The sequence below is a fragment of the Diachasma alloeum genome, unplaced genomic scaffold, assembly GCF_001412515.2.
Source record: "Diachasma alloeum isolate Michigan unplaced genomic scaffold, Dall2.0 Dall_scaffold_00288, whole genome shotgun sequence".
Lineage (NCBI taxonomy): Eukaryota > Metazoa > Arthropoda > Insecta > Hymenoptera > Braconidae > Diachasma > Diachasma alloeum.
In genome coordinates, this window is record NW_021680427.1 from 1,404,395 (window position 1) to 1,422,733 (window position 18,339).

Below are 18,339 nucleotides of genomic sequence, written 5' to 3' on the forward strand. Positions count from 1 at the left end.
TCGCAAGAATAGAATCAGTGATTGAATTAACAGGTTGCTGTGTACCAATATGCCATCCCAATTTGACGTTAACGCGCTCAGTGTTCAGCACAAACTTACCAATGAAAATTCCGTATTCTTTATTCTCCGTCTCTCCCCTCCCCCCGCTCTTTTCCGCCGCCTAACGTCTTCAGTGTTGGAGAAATATCAGTAGTACTTACTTGAAAATACCTCGTAACGTTAGACATAAACGAAGAAAATCATTTGTGTATGTACGCCCTGAAGACGCTTGCGCGTGGAGGGTTGATGCTGTGTGGCGCTGGCGCTCTAACTGTCTTGCTCACTCGTGTTCACTCGGTCGTCGGTGTTATACCAAACGGTCCATGCCACCGGCCTTGACGCACCGTGCGCGCATCGCCGGCGTCGATCGCGTGGTGTGGCATTGCCAAAAAAGGGATTACAACTGAAAATAAATAAACATCAACGTAAACAACATTATTCCCAAGTAAATCGCAAACGTGACATGTTCTTCGACAATTACACTTGTTTATTATTTTTCGTCGCTCGTTTACTCGGCATTCGGTGGTGCGCAGCAGTGTTACACGCATAGCTTTCATTTTTATTTTTTTCTTCACGGCATCTTCAAAATATAGCGAAACACGATCGTGTGAATTGTTGAATTGATGAGTTTGTGACAGTGACAGTCGTAGGGTCGACAGTATTGAATACATTTGAAATGTGTGGATTACGTATACAATGTGGTAATTCGTTGGAGTAATTAATCCGTGTTGTGACGATCAATCACTCGAGTGTGTCTGTCCACTGAATCGATCGTAGTGTGGATTTTTCTTCTGTCATTGGGGAAATTGGTGGTTCATTCGCTGGGGGGAGATGAGAGAGGAATTTATGGCGTGAGACTCTTGAACTGTTTTGTTGTTACTCCCGTGCAAAAGGAGAGGGATTATACCATGGAAAATAGATAAACGCCTGAGTGATGTTGAAAACGCGCTCTTGAAGCGTGTTGCTTGTCCCCTCAATGGGTATGCCAGACACTCTGCATGGGTTTCTGTGATGACTTTGGAACTCCCCCTCTTCCGCCCCAAAGCACTCAGCTTGTTTCGTTGATGATGGAGTGAAGGAGCAAGGAAATCGATGAGTGGGGGATTTGCCGATGAGATAATACCGAAAATAGTGGCAAATATCAAAATTGGGGGAGAGTTATCGCCATTTACTGCAGAAACAGTGACTTTTTTTTCGTGTCGTTGATGCCAACGCGAGGATTTCCTGGTGATGCACTTGATTGTGACGCGGGAGTTGATGAAGGAAGTGTATAATAGGAAAATGACTCGTGTGTGAATTAAACATATCAAAGTATTTGACGATTGTTAAGGGTTATCCTGAGGTGCTTTGTTGACATCGATGATCTCGCGTTTGGTTACTGGAGAGTAGTCGACGCATTGTTTTCCTGATTTTACGTTTGTGTTGTTGCTCGTCGGATTGTGTTATTAAACGCTTGGAAAAATTAATTCTCCACGGGAAAATGAAGAGATCCTCTTCTTTCTTCATCTTAAGGTGAGTTGATGCCCTTTTTTGCTTTCTTCATTATGATTTTTTTATGACAGCCATTCGTGGAGCGGTGGCATTGTCCATCTCCGGTGTTGAGAGAAGTTTGATGGGGGAAAACTTGTAGCTTATAATGAGTACAAGTTCATCTCGTTATGAGAACGACGAAATAGAAACTGGGAGATCTGAGTGTTCATTCTTCAGAGTCTCTTTTCTTTTTTCTTCGGGACAATTAAAGGAAAGTTCGCTTGTGTTGTGTCGTTTTGGATTGGAAGAGGGGAGAACTTTTTTTCGTGAAATTAATCTGTCTTCTGGGAGATGGTTTGATGATCAGTTGTTTGGGTTCGGTAGGTGAACCTTGCAGTTCTCTTATGGAACGGTAGGTTCGGAATGTTCTGTAGGGTAAGCTAAGTAGATGGACACTGCCCTTGACATGGACGAGCTACTTTCGGATAGGAAATTACGCGAAAAAATACTGAAATGTGAATTGTTGCTTTGAATTTTCACTAACTGTTGTGAATCTCAACCGCTGAGTGACGATTTTTTTTCGATAATTTTTTTTTTCAATTGCTAAAAAACAAACGTCCATTGGGCAGTTTACCCTACTGGGGTTTGTTGATAATTTAGTGGTAGTTTCATCGTTGATAGCTCTGGGGGGAGTGAGATTTATAATAAACAAATGACTTATCAAATGATGAATTTGTAAATATGAAGTAGTTTATTCGGCCTAGAATGATGTGCACGGTTGACTAATTATTCTTGAAATTTCAAGTAAAAAATGAGGGGATTTTTTACGGTTGATTCACATGAAATTTCTATTTTACTACTGCTGAATCAGTTTACTCTACGAATATTTGATGAAATTAATAAAAATCATTAAAAATTGTGGAATTCATTCAAAAAAATTGCACTTATCCTAGTTTACCACTTCACTGCAGAATTTTTAATGTAGTACAGGAAATTAAAACGATCGTTGGAATATGAATACTCTCTTAATATGAGAAACTTAATTTTTTTTTAATTTGTAAGATGAATGAAGAATTTCAGTAGCGAACTGGTAAAGCGGTTTAAGTCAATTTTGACTACTGGCCAGTTTTCAGTGAATATCTTGGAATCTAAGAGAGATAGCAAAATTTTTGTTATAACCTTTTTTGTAGAGCCGATTGAAGCCTATAAATAATATAATTACGAAAATTTCGCTATCTCCCTTAGATTCGGAAATATTCCTCAAAAACTGAACTGGGAGATAAGTCGACTTAAACCGTTTTACCACTTCGCTACTGATTTGTTCTTCTTAAATCTTTCTTTTTTCCTCCGTACAATTAAAAGAAAATTTCTCTTGTGTTGTTGGTCTAGATTGGAAGAGGGGGAGAACTTTTTTCTTAAAATTAATTTAATGATAAGTTGTTTGGCTTCGTGAGGATAACCTTGCACTTTTATGGAACGTTAGATTCATGAAAGAGGAATGGTGTAATGAATGTTCTGCACTGGGGTTTGTTGACAATGTAGTGAAAGTTTCATCTTTGATAGCTCTGGGGCTATTTTTTGAATGGAGACAGGTGGAGTGAGATTTATAATGAATAAATGACTTATCAAATGTTGAATATATAAATATGAAGTAGTTTATTCTGCTCAGAATGTGTACTGTTGAGTAATTACTCTCGAAATGTCAAGGAAAAAATCTAGAAATTCATTACAACGATTAATTCACATGAATTTTCTATATTTTGTTACTGACAAATCAATTTATTTCTGCAATATTAAAATAAATTGATAAAAATCTTTAAAAATTGTGAAAATTCAAGCAATTGTTGCACTGAATTGTCAATATAATGTAGGACATTAAAGCGGTCGTTGGAATATTAATAGTCTCCTCATGTGAAATACTCAATTGCTTTGAATTTGTAAGATGATTAACGAATTTGTTCTTCTTAAGTCTCTTTTCTTTTTTCTTCGCTACAATTAAAAGAAAAGTTCTCTTGTGTTATCGTTTTGGATTGGAAGAGGGAGAGAACTTTTTTCTTGAAATTAATCTGTATTTTTGTATACAATACAAAAACATTTGTATTCTTGTGGATGTTTCGATGATGAATTGTTTGGTTTCGTGAGGGGAACCTTGCACTTTTTTTATGGAACGGCAGGTTAGGAATGTTCTGTACTAGGGTTTGTTGACAATTTAGTAGTAGTTCCATTTTTGACAGCTCCGGAGCTATTTTTTAAATGGAGACAGGTAGAGTGGGATTTATAATAAACAAATGACTTATCAAATATTGAATTTATAAATATAAAGTAGTTTATTCTGCTCAGAATGCGTACTGTTGAGTAATTACTCTCGAAATGTCAAGGAAAAAATCTAGAAATTCGTTACAACGATTAATTCACATGAATTTTCTATATTTTGTTACCGACAAATCAATTTATTCCTACGATATTAAAATAAATTAATAAAAATCATTAAAAATTGTGAAAATTCAAGCAACTATTGTTCTGAATTTCCAATCTTATATAGGAAATTAAAACGGTCGTTGGAATATTAATACTCCCCTCATGTGAAATACTCAATTGTTTTGAATTTGTAAGATGATTAACGAATTTGTTCTTCTTAAATCCCTTTTCCTTTTTCTTCCGTACAATTAAAAGAAAATTTCTCTTGTGTTGTTGGTCTGGATTGAAAGAGGGGGGAACTTTTTTCTTGAAATTAATCTAATGATAAGTTGTTTGGTTTCGTGAGGATAACCTTGCACTTCTTTTACGGAACGTTAGTTTCATGAAAGCGGGATGGTGTTCTGAATGTTCTGTACTGGGATTTGTTGACAAGTTAGTGATAGTTTCATCTTTGATAGCTCTGGGGCTATTTTTTCAATGTAGACAGGCGGAGTGAGATTTATAACAAAAAAGTGACTCATCAAATGTTGAATTTATAAATATTAAATTGTTCATTCTTTCCAGAATGACGTGTACTGTAGAGTAATTACACGGACGAAAAAATTTAATAGAAAAACCTATCGAATTCGTTAGAAAATTCTATTGAATTTTTATTGAACTGTTCTATTAGTTTTTGGCCGATTCTATTGAAATGTTCAATAGAAAATATTCAGTAGAAAAAGTCAATAGAATTCAATTTTTCTATATAACTTATTCTATTGAGATATTTTCTATAGAATTTCCTCGGCTCAAATTTTCTAAATTTTTTCGTTTGATTTTCTTGATGAGAAGAAAAGAAAAATAGAATGAAAAAAACTTAGAAAATTTGAGTCGAGCAAATTCAATACAAAATATATGAAAAGAATAAGTTATATAGAAAAATCGAATTCTCTTGACTTTTTCTATTAAATGTTTTCTATTGAACATGTCAATAGAATCCGCCAAGAACTAATAGAAAGTTTAATAGAAATTCAATAGAATTTTCTGACGAATTCGATAGGTTTCGATAGATTTTCTATTAAATTTTTTCGTCCGTGTACTCTTTAAATGTCAAGTAAAAAATCAGGAAATTTTGATAACCATGAATACAATTCAGTAGTGAAGTGGTAAACCGGTATAAGTCGATTTTGACTATTGCCCAGTTTTCAATGAATATCTGAAAATCTAAGGGAAATAGCAAAATTTTTGTCATAACCTTTTGTGTAGAGCAAATGGAGAGCTACAAAAAAGGAAATACAACAATTTCGCTATTTCCCTTAGATTCCGAGATATTTATTAAAAACTGGCTAATAGTCGAAATCGACTTATACCCGTTTACCACTTCGGTACTGAATTCGAACTTTCAAGTCTATAAAATAATGAAAATCGTTAAAAATTGTGAAAATGCATGGAATTATTGTTCTGGATTTTCAGTGCGAAGAAAATCCAAGCGGTTTTTGGGAAATAAATAATCTCCTAACATGAAAAACTAATTTTCTTTGAATTTCCGAAATAAATAAAGAATTTGTTCTTCTTAAGTCTCTTTTCTTTTTTCTTCTGTACAATTAAAGGGAAAGTTCCCTCGTCTTGTGTCGTTTTGGATTGGAAGAGGGGGAGAACTTTTTTCTTGAAATTAATCTGCTTTCTTGTAGATGTTTCGATGATGAGTTATTTGGCTTCGGGAGGAGAATCTTGCACTTTTATGGATTATCAAGTTCCTGATGTTTTGAATATTTTGTACAGGGTTTTGTTGAGGATTTAGTGGTAGTTCCATCTTTAATCGTAAGAAAACGAAGAAAAAACCATATGCTTCTGCCGTCATGCCGATATCGAAATGGAGCGAAATTTATAACATAAAAATGACTCATCAAATGTTGAATTTATCTGAAATGGTTTATTTTTTCTAGAATGATGATGTGCACTTTAGGGTAATTACTCGTGAAGTTCTAAGATAAATAAAGAATTTGTTCTGCTCAACTATTTTTTCTTTTTTCTTGGGTACAATTAAATGGAAAGTTCTCTCATATTGTGTCGTTTTGGATTCGAAGGGGGGGAGAACTTTTTTCTTGAAATTAATCTGTCTTGTTGTAAATGTTTCGATGATGACTTGTTTGGTTTCGTGAGAACCTTGCACTTTTATGGAACATTAGGCTCATGATATTCTGAATGGTTTGTCCTGGGTTTTGTTAACAATTTGATGGTAGTTTCATCTTTAACAATGAGAAAATGAGTTGAAAACAAAGGAAAACAAATGTCTACGGTAATGGCGACATCGAAAGCTCTGGCGCGATTTTTTGGATGTCGGCAGGCGGAACGAGATTTATGTAACGTGAAAAGGTAGTGCCTATTAACACGCTCCACGGTAACTTTGACCGTGGATATACGGGACGTTTTTCCGTGGATTCAAGGTAATTTCTACCGTGGATACATGGGAGATCGTGGACCCTCAACTTGTACTTCTCAAATTAAATCTAGACAATAAACTAGACACATCGAATCAATTGATAAGTGATATGCAGATAGTTGACTAGTAAATAATTTTCTCAAAATATTAATTCTTTGAATACGAACATCAGTCTAGATTAACGCAAATAACAAATGAAATAAACAGTTGCCAAATAGTTCACTAAAGGCAAATAAATGATGAAATAAATATTTTTTTTACATTTTATGTGAATGTTTTTTCAACAATATTCATATTGTTCACAACTCTGAAACCCGAGTTGAAAACCAAAGTTTATAACAGAGATCTCAGACAAGATGTGAATGTTTTTTTGGCCCCGAATTGAAGAGCGAGTCTCGAAATGGCGTGCAAATGATTCTAAGGATGATTTTTTAACCCGGGGAGACTCCTAGACCCGACTGGACAATGTTGTCACAACTCTGTTTTTCAACTCAATTGTCAGAGTTGAAAAGCGGAGTTCATGACAGAGATGTCAGACAAGATGTGAATGTTTTTTTGGGCCCGAATGAAAGAGCGAGTCTCGAAATGGCGTGCAAATGATTCCAAGTGGTAATGGCATTGAAAGCTCTGGGGCAATTTTTTGAAGGTAGAGGACGTTGAGACAATAGAGCGAGATTTATAACATAAAAATGACTCATCAAATGTTGAATTTATTTGAAATAGTTTATTCTGCCCAGAATAATGTGCACTGTTGAGTAATTACTCTTAAAATTTGTAGTAAAAAATGTAGGAATTTTTTACAACTATTAATTCACAAGAAATTTCTGTTTTGGTACCAACAAATTACTTTATTCTTGGAATATTTAATGAAATCAATGAAAATTATTAAAAATTGGAGAAATTCAAGCAACTATAGTTCTGAAGTTTCAATCTATAGAAAATTCAAGCAGTCGTGGAAAATACAAATAATCTCCTAATATAAAAAACTCAATTCCGTTGAATTTCGAAGATGAAGACAGAATTTTTTCTTGTCAAGTCTCTTCTCTTTTAACATCGGTACAATTAAAAGGAAAGTTTTTCGTATTGTATTGTTTTGAAGTGGAAAAGCGGGACGAACTTTTTTCTTGAAATTAATCCATCATCTTTTAGATGTTTCGATGATGAGTCATATGTCAACAATTTCGTTTTGATTCAGATGAGTCATATGGTTTCGTGAGGACAACGTTGCATTTCTTTCATGGAACATTAGGTTCATGGTTTTCTGAATGCTCTGTACTGGGTTTGGTGACCATTTAGTGGTGGTTTCATCGTTCATGATGAGAAAACAAGGAAGAAAACAAAAGAAAATTAATTTTTATGCGGCAGTGATGATATCGAAAGGTCTGGGGTCATTTTTCGAACGTAGACAGGCGGAGTGAGATTTATAACACAAAAATGACTCATCAAATGCTGAATGTGTCTGAAATAGTGTATTCTGCCCTGAATGATGTGCACTGTTAGGTAATTAAATACCCAGGAAACTGTGGGTGGGAAAAAATGTTGGAAAAGAAACGTGTTTTGGCCACCATTCAAAATATTCTTGACAGTGTCCAGTATCACCAATAATTGGGGATAGATTTCTAAAAATCAGTGACATGTCTCTAAAAATCCAGATTTCTTTTCGCTGCTCATGTGCATTTTTCATGTGAATAGTTAACAATTTCATTTTCAGTTATTATTTAAGGATATCCAAGTATTTTTTACCGTTTAGTACAAACCGCACTATGAATTCAACCATTTTGAATCATCCAATTCGTTAATAAAATTGCGCGAGAAAATTTTTAATAAAATCGTGAATATTTAGCGTCCTTTGAATGACATTTTGCGTGGAATTATTATTTTTTTAAACATTCTTTGTTTCGAAATGTATAATTGAAATTGTTTAAACATTCGAAAACCCTATTTTTTTACGCATGAAATCGATTTCGGGTAAAATTCTGAATGTGAATTTTTTACGATTTTGAACATTCGATTTTTATAGTGGAACATTAATTGTTTATCAATTTTTTATGGAAAATGCTCGTAATTTTGAAAAATTACAATTTTTTAATTATTTTACCAATCTTTCTCCAAAATAAAATTTCTATTTTTTTCAGATTGTTAAAGTGCATTCTAACGGTTCAATATCGAAATTCAATTTCAGACCTGCAAAGTTTAAATAATAAAATCATTGTAAAATTTTCGGAAACTTAGGCTCGAATGGGGCTCAAATGAAAGCTCTTCAAACATTTTCAATCATCAAATTTGTCAGTTAAATTGCGTGAGAAAAATGTGGAAAACAATGATGAATATTCAGCGTCATTCAATTACATTTTGCACGTCATTATTTTTCACATATTTGTTGTTTATAAATAACTAACTGGAATTGTTTAAACTAGCATGAAAAATTCCACTTTGAAATTTTTTTTATCAATCTTCCTCCAAAGTAAACTTTCTAATTATTTTTTAGATTTGTAAAATGTCTCGTAACAGTTCAATATCGAGATTCAAATTCATACCTGCCAAGGTTAAATATTAAAATCATTGCTCAAATGAAAAAGCTCGCATGAAAGCTCTGATGTTCGACTACAAAAGTAGAAAAGCATTTCACTGAAAAAATAAATAGCCAAAGTTCTTGGATATCCTTAATGACGATTAGAGCACACGAGAATGAAAACTTAAAGCTTGAGAAGGGGTTGCTCTCCACGAAATTTTCGAGCCGAACCAATAAATAATCATTAAGCGATTCATGCAATCTTGGAAAGGTAAATCTATCCGGGTCGGAGAGCAACGCTGCTCATTCCAATCCATTACCATACGCTGCTCAATCCCTTGTATTCATGAAAGGAACACAGACATTACCTGGGAATTATTCAAGTGATGAATCTCCCGGAACGAGGATAGGGAATATAATATGCATATGGGAAGGAGATACGAAAAAAATCATTCGTGTGGCTTCGGGATATTTTCAAACCGCACACTCCATCACGAGATTTATTTATACAAGTCAAGTGGTTCCATTGAACATTCTGAATAGTTGTGAATATGAGATGTAGCTTGAGTTAACAGAGCTGTTACATAAATGTGAATGGAAAAGACTACAGGAACCGTAGACTTGCTAATTGCTTCAAGTGAAAATGTTACTTTTATTTTCATTTCGCGAAATTGAAAGCTCATTGCTTTGCCAGCTCGTTCGTGTCAAATCAGTGACGTTCCGAGAAAGCAGTGGGTATTTTTGAAAGTCAGGCGTTTGATATAAAGAAGTTTACAATTTAGTGACAAAAAGCGCGCACGAAAAATTTTTATAGAAAAACCGAGCGAATTCGCGAGGCACTTCCATTGGATTTTTATTCAATTTTCAACTAATTGGTGGCTGATTCTGTTGAAATATTCAATAGAAAATACTTTATAGAAAAAGTCAATAGGATTCGATTTTTCTATATAATTTATTCTATTGAGATATTTTCTATAGAATTTTCTCAGCTCAAATTTTTGAAAAGAAAAATTTAGAATCAATGAAATTATTATTAATCTTCATAGTTAATATTAAGGAAGTAGGGTCATGGAAACTGTGGAGAAAACAATAAACTGCACTAGATTATTAATTTAAGCTTCCTCAGGCTTCTTGACAATTGAATATATAGTCATATTATTCTCTGAAATATTCCATGGTGGGAACTCTAAACACATTATTACGTTTATAAAACATTAAAAATCTGGCACGCCACACTATCAACAGAAAAATTTGAACCGAGGAAATTCTATAGAAAATATTTGAATGGACTAAGTTGTATAAAAAAATTGAATTCTATTGCCTTTTACTATAAAATATTTTCTTTTGATAAAAAACTAATAGAAAGTTCAATAGGATTCCAATAGAATTGTCTAGCGAATTCGCTAGGTTTTTCTACGATTTTTTTTCATTTGTGAGGAAGAATGGGATGGTTTAACATAAGTCAAAAATGCGTTTTCGATGAATCTTTTGAAATCTCAAAACACAAATTTCACAAAGAAAAGAGAGTTTTAGTTTTTAGGGAAGGATCACTCAGCTCTAGTGAATTTCACTCAATTCTAAGATATTTTTTCTATAAATTTTAAAGAAAATCGCTTATTCTAGATTTTTTTGAATGGAATAAATTTGAAATTCTTGGGAATTTTTAGAAAAGTTGTACTCATTCAGCTTTAGTCAATTAAAGTTAATTAAAATTTTTTTTCCTCTAGATTTCAGAAGAAAAATCTCTAATTCTAAGTTTTTCTAGAATTTTCCAAGGTTTCTACGCATTCTTAGTCTTTTTTTAAATTCCCGTATTCTCAAAATTTTCGAGTCAGTATGAAACATCGTGATAATTGGAAATAAAAACCCCTAAAAATGAAAATAAATACATTTTTCCACTCCATGTTGCCAATAACATTTTTTCCAAAGCGAGATATCAGAGCTATCAAAGATATACTTCTAAAACTTTCACTATCTCCCTTTAATTCTAAAAGCTTTAGTGAAAACCAAAGCCTAATAAAACAAATTTATTCCTCTCATTTCTCATTCACTATTCATCTCGCGACTCCATAAATTGATTAATATTGGCATTCTTTGAATGGCTATACCCTCAAAGGAATATAAGAATTTCCACAAGTTTTCAATAGCTGCTGATACCAACAATAGGGTGAAGATGCCTCCGGTTTCATTTCGAAGTCTAGAAGAAAAGCTCCAAAACGACGCAGAATTTTCCTATTTGGCTTCGTCTATCTCGACTTATTCACAATTGAAAAAAATTGACTTTTTTGTAGTCCGAAGGGTCAGGTAAATTACATCCGACTATTCTGGACATTCAATTTGCATAGCAGATCCAGAAGAATCTTCAAACGCTTTCCGCCGTTAGGTATTGATTCTCAGAGGTGAACCGTGTTCCTGTTGTCAATGAAATCTTGCTGTATTCGGTGAGAAGAACTATGAGCAGTTATTATGTTAGTAATGATGTAATAACATTTGGTCAATACTTGCTACTGTACGTATGAACGTGAATTTTTCCCCGTATTTCTGTGAAAATTTCACAGAAATGCTCAGAAATTTTACCAGAAATACCAAGAAATTTTACCTTAACAACACTAGAATTTTTCATATCCGGTGGATTGTATTTTTTTCCAGAACTCGTACTAGAATTTTTCTAGAAAATTTCTCTCCGTGTGAAAAAGCCTTGTAAATTCGTTAGAAAATTCTGTTGAACTTTTTATTATCCAGTGCAACAAAATAAGACCAAGTTTTTCTCCAAAAATGATATTACTACCATTTATACATTTTACGAATATATCATATTAAAAAATTCAATACATGGAGAAAAAAATTAGAGAAAAATTACCGAACAATTCAAGAAATCGCGGAGCGCACTCGATGTTCAGTACTGATTTACCCTCTGTCGGGGAAAAACTGCGAGTGATTTCGGAGATGTTTTCGAAAATGATTTCGGAGAGTTGGGGTTATTTGATTTCAGTGATGTCGGTGATTTCACCTGATTTCGGAATAATTTGATGCGAAAGTGGCGCCGTGATTTCGGGAGTAAGTAGCCCTTCGGTTTTTTCCCCGACAGAATCGTAAGATATTTCGCTGAACGATTACCTTTCGTACAGTGAAATTTACAACGACTTTTTACGTAATTTTTGTTCAACTTTTCTCTCCATATAGAATTACATTTTCTATGCAACTTATTCTAGTGGGATATTTTCTATAGAAATTTATCGATTTCAAATTTATTGTTTTTTTGCTTGATTTTTTTCAAGAAAAGAGGAGGAGAAAGAAAGGTATTTCTATAGGAAATGTCTCAATCGAAAAAGTTGTATGGAAATACGAAATTCTACTGGTTTCCAATTGAAGCGGCCAAAATCTAATAGCATTGTCAACAGAAATCCAACAGAATTTTCTATCAAACTCACTAGATTATTCCACAAAATTTTTGCATGCGTGTACCTTTACGAAAAATTAACTATTCCCAATTGTTCCTATTTAGTCATACTATGAATGCCAAAAATACATACTCATCAAATATCAGAGCCTGAGAGACGGAAGAAATATGGCGATACAAGTATAGAATGAGCAATAGACATGGCATGACATTGATTGACGTGAACCATTGGGCACTAATTTTAGCCGGTGAATGACTCGTCCTTCGTCTCTCTGGAGAGGATACTTGTGTATTTCATCACTTCGTCGGCTAGGTGATCGAAACAATGTGCGAATTACACGCTGTTAGAGTGAAGTCTGTAATGATCTTCATTTATAGCAACGGATATGATTGATGGCTGTGCAGATAATTGACGCATTGGCAGACAACTCCAACTTGAGGATATACAAGTAGTTGGGGCAATCTTTTCTGGGGGAAATCCTTCTTAGAGTTTATAGAATCGGCCGGGAGGATTTTGCGGCGTAATTTCAAATTTAGTTTCCGATAATTTTTTTTGAGAAAAGGATTTTGGGAAAAGGAAATTTAACACGTTGCGTCTGTAAACGCTAAATACTCCCTACCTTCAATCCAATAGTTCATTGCTTTAAGGTATATCCCTAGAAAACAAGATTTTTTTAAAGATTGTCCCCATGTTTTTCCTAGACAATGTTAAGGGACAATGTTAAGGGATATCCCTAAAAAACACGTTTTTCTTAAGATTTTCCCCATGTTTTTTATAGGTAATGTTTACAATAGTTCCCAGCTATTGAAAAAAATGCCATGTAGCTGTACTAGACAGTTTAGGAGATAATAAATAGTTAAATCAGGGCTTCTAACAAACGAAGCATAGGCCAAACGGGGGTTATGGGTTCCCCGAACTCGACTTTTCCATCTTATGAGAAAACGGTTCTTATGATAGGGTGACCAGGCCAACTGCTGGACGGTTAAAGGAAATTTGAGTTTCGTGGTAAAGTCTAAAATAAAAAAATCACCTAAATGGGGATATGATGGCTTCTATACCTGCAAGAATGTTTTAATTAGCAGAAAAAAATTGTTTAAAGTGAAAATAAAACAAAGAATAATTAAATTGAGAAATTAGAAGTTGAATGTAGCCGAAACCACCAATTTCTGGACGACTGGGGGATATTTTTTTTTATTTATTAAATGTTGATCAATAGAAGAAAATAATTGATCACATAATTATACACAAGGGATATTATGGAGAGGTGAAATAATTAATCCAATTTTCATTTTATTTGTGGAATATTCAATGCAAGTTGAAATCGTCCAGAAATTGACCTGTTTACCCTATTCTGAAAGAACTAATCAGTGATAGATTGATAAATTTCGAATATTGTTTTTTTTTGTAAAATTTTGTACTACTTAGTTTCTGCGATATTTAACTGTATAAAATGGAAATTTCGTGAAAGCATTCCTTATTTGATGCAAACAATGGATTAACAAATAATTCCTTATGTGATTCAAACAGCTATTGTTGCCTGCATCGACAATACATGAAAATAGAAAAACTCAATAACTTATGAGAATGCAATAAATTAAGTTGTTTAGAATTTTTTCCGGAAATCCATAGCGACTAACTTTTGGGTGTTATTCTCTTCGGATATACCTTAAAGTGTTTTCTCGTGCACATAACGGTAATGACTCTGTTCTTCACACCGTCTAGTTATTTTTGCGTTATTAAAAAACATAAGTTTCCGGACAGACGATTGGGAACAATCGCATTACAAGGTTCTTAATTAGTACGGCGGCCATATTGGGTGCACCTAGAAAAGTGGTTCATTAGAATTGAATAAAACCCTTTAATTGAAATTTAATTGAAATTTTTACTTGTTTCCAAAGAGAGGATTAAATTACATTACATTGGAGCGATTATAAATTATTAGTATCAAATGAATTTTTATTGAGTTCAAAGAAAAAGCGTATTCAATTCAAATAAAGAAAATTTTTTAATACAAGAAAAATCTGTTTAATATTAAAGACGAACTTATTTGGTTCAAATGAAGATTTATTAGTCATAAAAAATACAATTTATTTAATATGAATAGGACCTTGAATAAGAAAAATTTTTAACTAGAGTAAAAACTTTAATTCGTACTATTTGAATAAACTTATCTATTTGGTTCAAATAAATACGTTTATTTAAATAGTACCAAATGAGTTTTGTTTACATTAAATAAATGTTTTTTACTATTAATAAATCTTTTTGTGGTCCAAAAAAATTCGGTATTTATACCAAATAAACAGTTTTCTTATTTGAGAAAATTTCTTTCTTTGAACTAAATAAATTGTTTGTTTAATATAAGTACACCTTTTTTCTTGGAACAAGTAAACAAGTTTATTCATTGGTAATAACAATATTCTCGAAATGATTAAAAAATTTCGAATAAACATTTTTATTTGATTTTCAAAAAAAACATTTTCATCACGCTGTGACGAAAAGTGAACTTTTCGGCACGCTCCGCGTGCTTAAAAGTCCAATTTCCGCCACATTGTGATGAAAAATATTGTTCGTAACTCGTGAAAAAATGCTTTTTAGCTCGTGGGATTATATCACTCGCCTTCGGCTCGTGATATAAACCTCCCACTCGCCAAAAAACACTTTTTTGCACTCGTTACGAAATATACTATTTTCTGCGTGTATTTTAAAGCATCAGACCTCCCTCGGGCGACATAAGTTGAGATGTCTGGGAGAATTAAACGATTGAACAAAAATTACTTGTCTCAAGTAAATGTTTGAGATATTAGAAATTTTTTGGTCACTGTAGGAGTACAAATATTATCAATTAGGAAATTTTCTCACGACAAACAGTATTCAAGAGCAATATTTTATTTTACAATTTCAAGGTGCAAGAAAAAAGTTATGTATATTTTATTACCCTATTTCTCGCAAATCCGAAAATACCCCAACCGCACATAGTTGCGACAGAGGTATAGGCGACTCAGCTTGTAATCCCCTCTGGTAGGGTAGGTGGGATGAAACGCGATGAGTGGAGTAGGAATATATAGATATACGTATGCAGCAAGAAGGTTAGAGTACACGAGGACGAAAAGGGAATAGTTGGAAAAAGCCTCGGGCGGGGCTGTGTATAATGCAAGCTCTACTCTCTCGCCATCTATACCAGTTTTCCTTCCATTCGCCCAGGTGAAAACCAAATTGAATGACTACCAATACATGCGCAGAGTACGTGGAATAGAATTCTCCCTTCCTTCTTTTTTTCCATTCTTTTTTCTCGGAACCTTTTTAAGTTTTTTCTTTTTTCATTCCCTTCTAACATCGATGGAACTATATTTCATACAACTCGACTTGTACCATAAGCTATTTTAAGCCCAGAATAATGAGAAGTAGTACAAAATGGGAGAGGAAATGAAATGGGGAGAGTTCGGCATAATTATACATTTCTTTTGAATCTGTCGCTTGAAAGAAAAAATTAATTAATTCCGATTTTGAATTTTAAATTTTTGGGGTTTCACCATTCGTGACGAGTGACAAAAGTAATTTAGCTTCACGCACGAAAAAATTCAATAGAAAAACTTACCGAATTCGTTAGAAAATTTTATTGAATTTCTATTGAACTTTGTATTAGTCTTTGACTGATTCTATTGACATGTTCAATAGAAAACATTCAATAGAAAAAGTTAACAGAATTCGATTTTTCTATATAACTTATTTTTTAAATATATTTTCTATACAATTTACTCGACTCAAATTTTCTAATTTTTTTTTTATTCGATTTTTCTTTTCTTCTCATCAAGAAAATCAAACGAAAAAACTTAGAAAATTTGAGCCGAGGAAATTCTATAGAAAATATCTCAATAGAATAAGTGTCATAGAAAAATTCAATTCTATTGATTTTTCTACTGAATATTTTCTATTGACCATTGAATCGGCCAAAAACCAATAGAACAGTTCAATAGAAATTCAATAGAATTTTCTAACGAATTCGATAGGTTTTATCTATAAAATTTTTTCGTCCGTATTCTGGAGGAATTCATTATTAGGAGGAATTATTGATTTCATTGAATAGCAGTCAGGAGGGATGAGGAAATAGCAGAATAAACATCATTAGTCGTGCGAGGATTGCCGATTAAACTGGAACATTATTTATTAGGAGGGGTGGGGTGAAATGGATTGATTTTTTATAAACCGTTTATGAAGGTTTGAATCAGCAAATTGCAGTTTTGAAATTATTGTATGGATTTTCCTAAAAAAATAGATTGTTAATTGTTTTCTGGTTTAAAACATGTTTTGCAATAGTTTAAAATGTCAAACAAAATTGTGAAATGGAATAATGCAAATTGTTGAAGCTTTTGGACACCATTTTTGGCATGAAAAGATTTTTAGTGAAATTCCGAATGAAATCTGGAAACCCTAGGAAATTTATACAGTAGTGAAGTGGTAAAACAGTTTAAGTCGACTTATCTCCCAGTTGAGTTTTTGAGGAATATTTTTGAATCTAAGGGAGATAGCGAAATTTTCGTAAGTACATTTATTGTAGCACTCAATCGGCTCTACAAAAATGGTTATAAACAATTTTGCTACCTCTCTTAGATTCCGAGATATTCATTGAAAACAGGTCGATAGTAAAAATTGACTTGTACCGTTTTACCACTTCGCTACTGAATAAATTTCCTAGGATTTCCAGAAAATGCTCTTTTTCATTAAATCATTATTTTATAAATGAATGTAAAGATTTTGTTAAGAACTTTATTTATTAGGAGAAGTGGGGCAAAATCGATTAGATTTTTTAATGTTCCTCTCTCAGGAATAAACATCATAAAGGGGACGAAGTTTTCACTCCGGGAAAAAAAAATTCTTTTTTCATTAAGAATCCAACGAATCATTACCGTTTTAAAGAAAGTTAAAAATCCCTGTTTTGTCCCACTTGCACCTACTGCTCGTAACATGTCGACATCGTTAATAGTTGTTGTGGGGAATAATTTATATCATTGTATGGCAATTGTTATGGAAGATGACGGAAGAAACGTCATTAGTCCTACGAGGACTGCTGAATAAACTGGAACTTTATTTATTACGACGGGTGGGGAAAACGGATTGATTTTTTTGAAAGTTCCGCAGGAATAAATATGACAAAGGGGAAGAATTGATTCTCCCATGGAAAGAAAATTCTTCTTTTTCATTAAAAATTCAATGAGTCGTTAACGTTTTAACGAACGTCCAAAATGTCAGTTTCCCCTATCTGCACCGACTGCTCCTCATATGTCAACATCATTAATAGTTGTTGCGAGGAATAATTTATATTATTGATGAAGAAATAGCAGAATAAACATCATTTTTTATTGAGTCAACAACGTTTTCAAGAAATTCAAGAATGCGTTTCGTCCCACTTGCACCAACTACCTCTCACAGTTATATAATTTAATGTTATATAATTCAAAGTTATATAATAATTTAACGTATAATTGATATAATTTAATATATAATTGAACGACAGTTCAGGGTCATTACAAAGGGAAATAATTCTTCGTTCCATGGGAAAACCATGATTTTTTTCCATTGAATTTTTTTTGTAATACCTCCGCAGGTATTACAAAAAATAGGAAAAAAATAGGATGTGTTATAGGCGCGTGCGAAAAAGTGAAATTTTATGCACTAGTAATACAAAATACCATTTTATCCCTATTCATAAAGAAATAAAAATTATTTTCAGGACTTTAGAATTTTAGGGACTTCATAACCAACTATTAATGATACTAAAAAATAACAAAAAAAAACAGCTTTATTTTGAGAATTATGATCTTAAATTGAGACTTTCAAAACTCTCAACTTAAGGATATCCAAGTGTCTTCCACAGTTGGGTACAGACCACATTATAATTTCAACCATTTTTAATCATCAAATTTGTCAATTAAATTGCGTGAGAAGAATTTGAAAAAAAATCATGATTATTCAAATTACATTTTACACAGAATTATTATTATTTTAAACGTTCGTTGTTTATAAGTAAATAATTGCAATTGTTTAAACTTTTGGAAGCCTATAGAAAATGCTCATAATTT

At 32.9% G+C, this 18,339-nt stretch overlaps 1 protein-coding gene across 1 annotated transcript in view; it reads left to right on the plus strand.

The window, feature by feature from the left end:
• The first annotated feature begins 1,489 nt into the window (after positions 1–1,489).
• LOC107038772 overlaps positions 1,490–18,339 on the plus strand; it is a 469,173-nt gene continuing 452,323 nt past the window's right edge. Inside the window, exon 1 of the mRNA XM_029126156.1 lies at positions 1,490–1,551. The gene's annotated coding sequence lies outside the window, so the exon portion shown is untranslated. The remainder of the gene's footprint in view (positions 1,552–18,339) is intronic.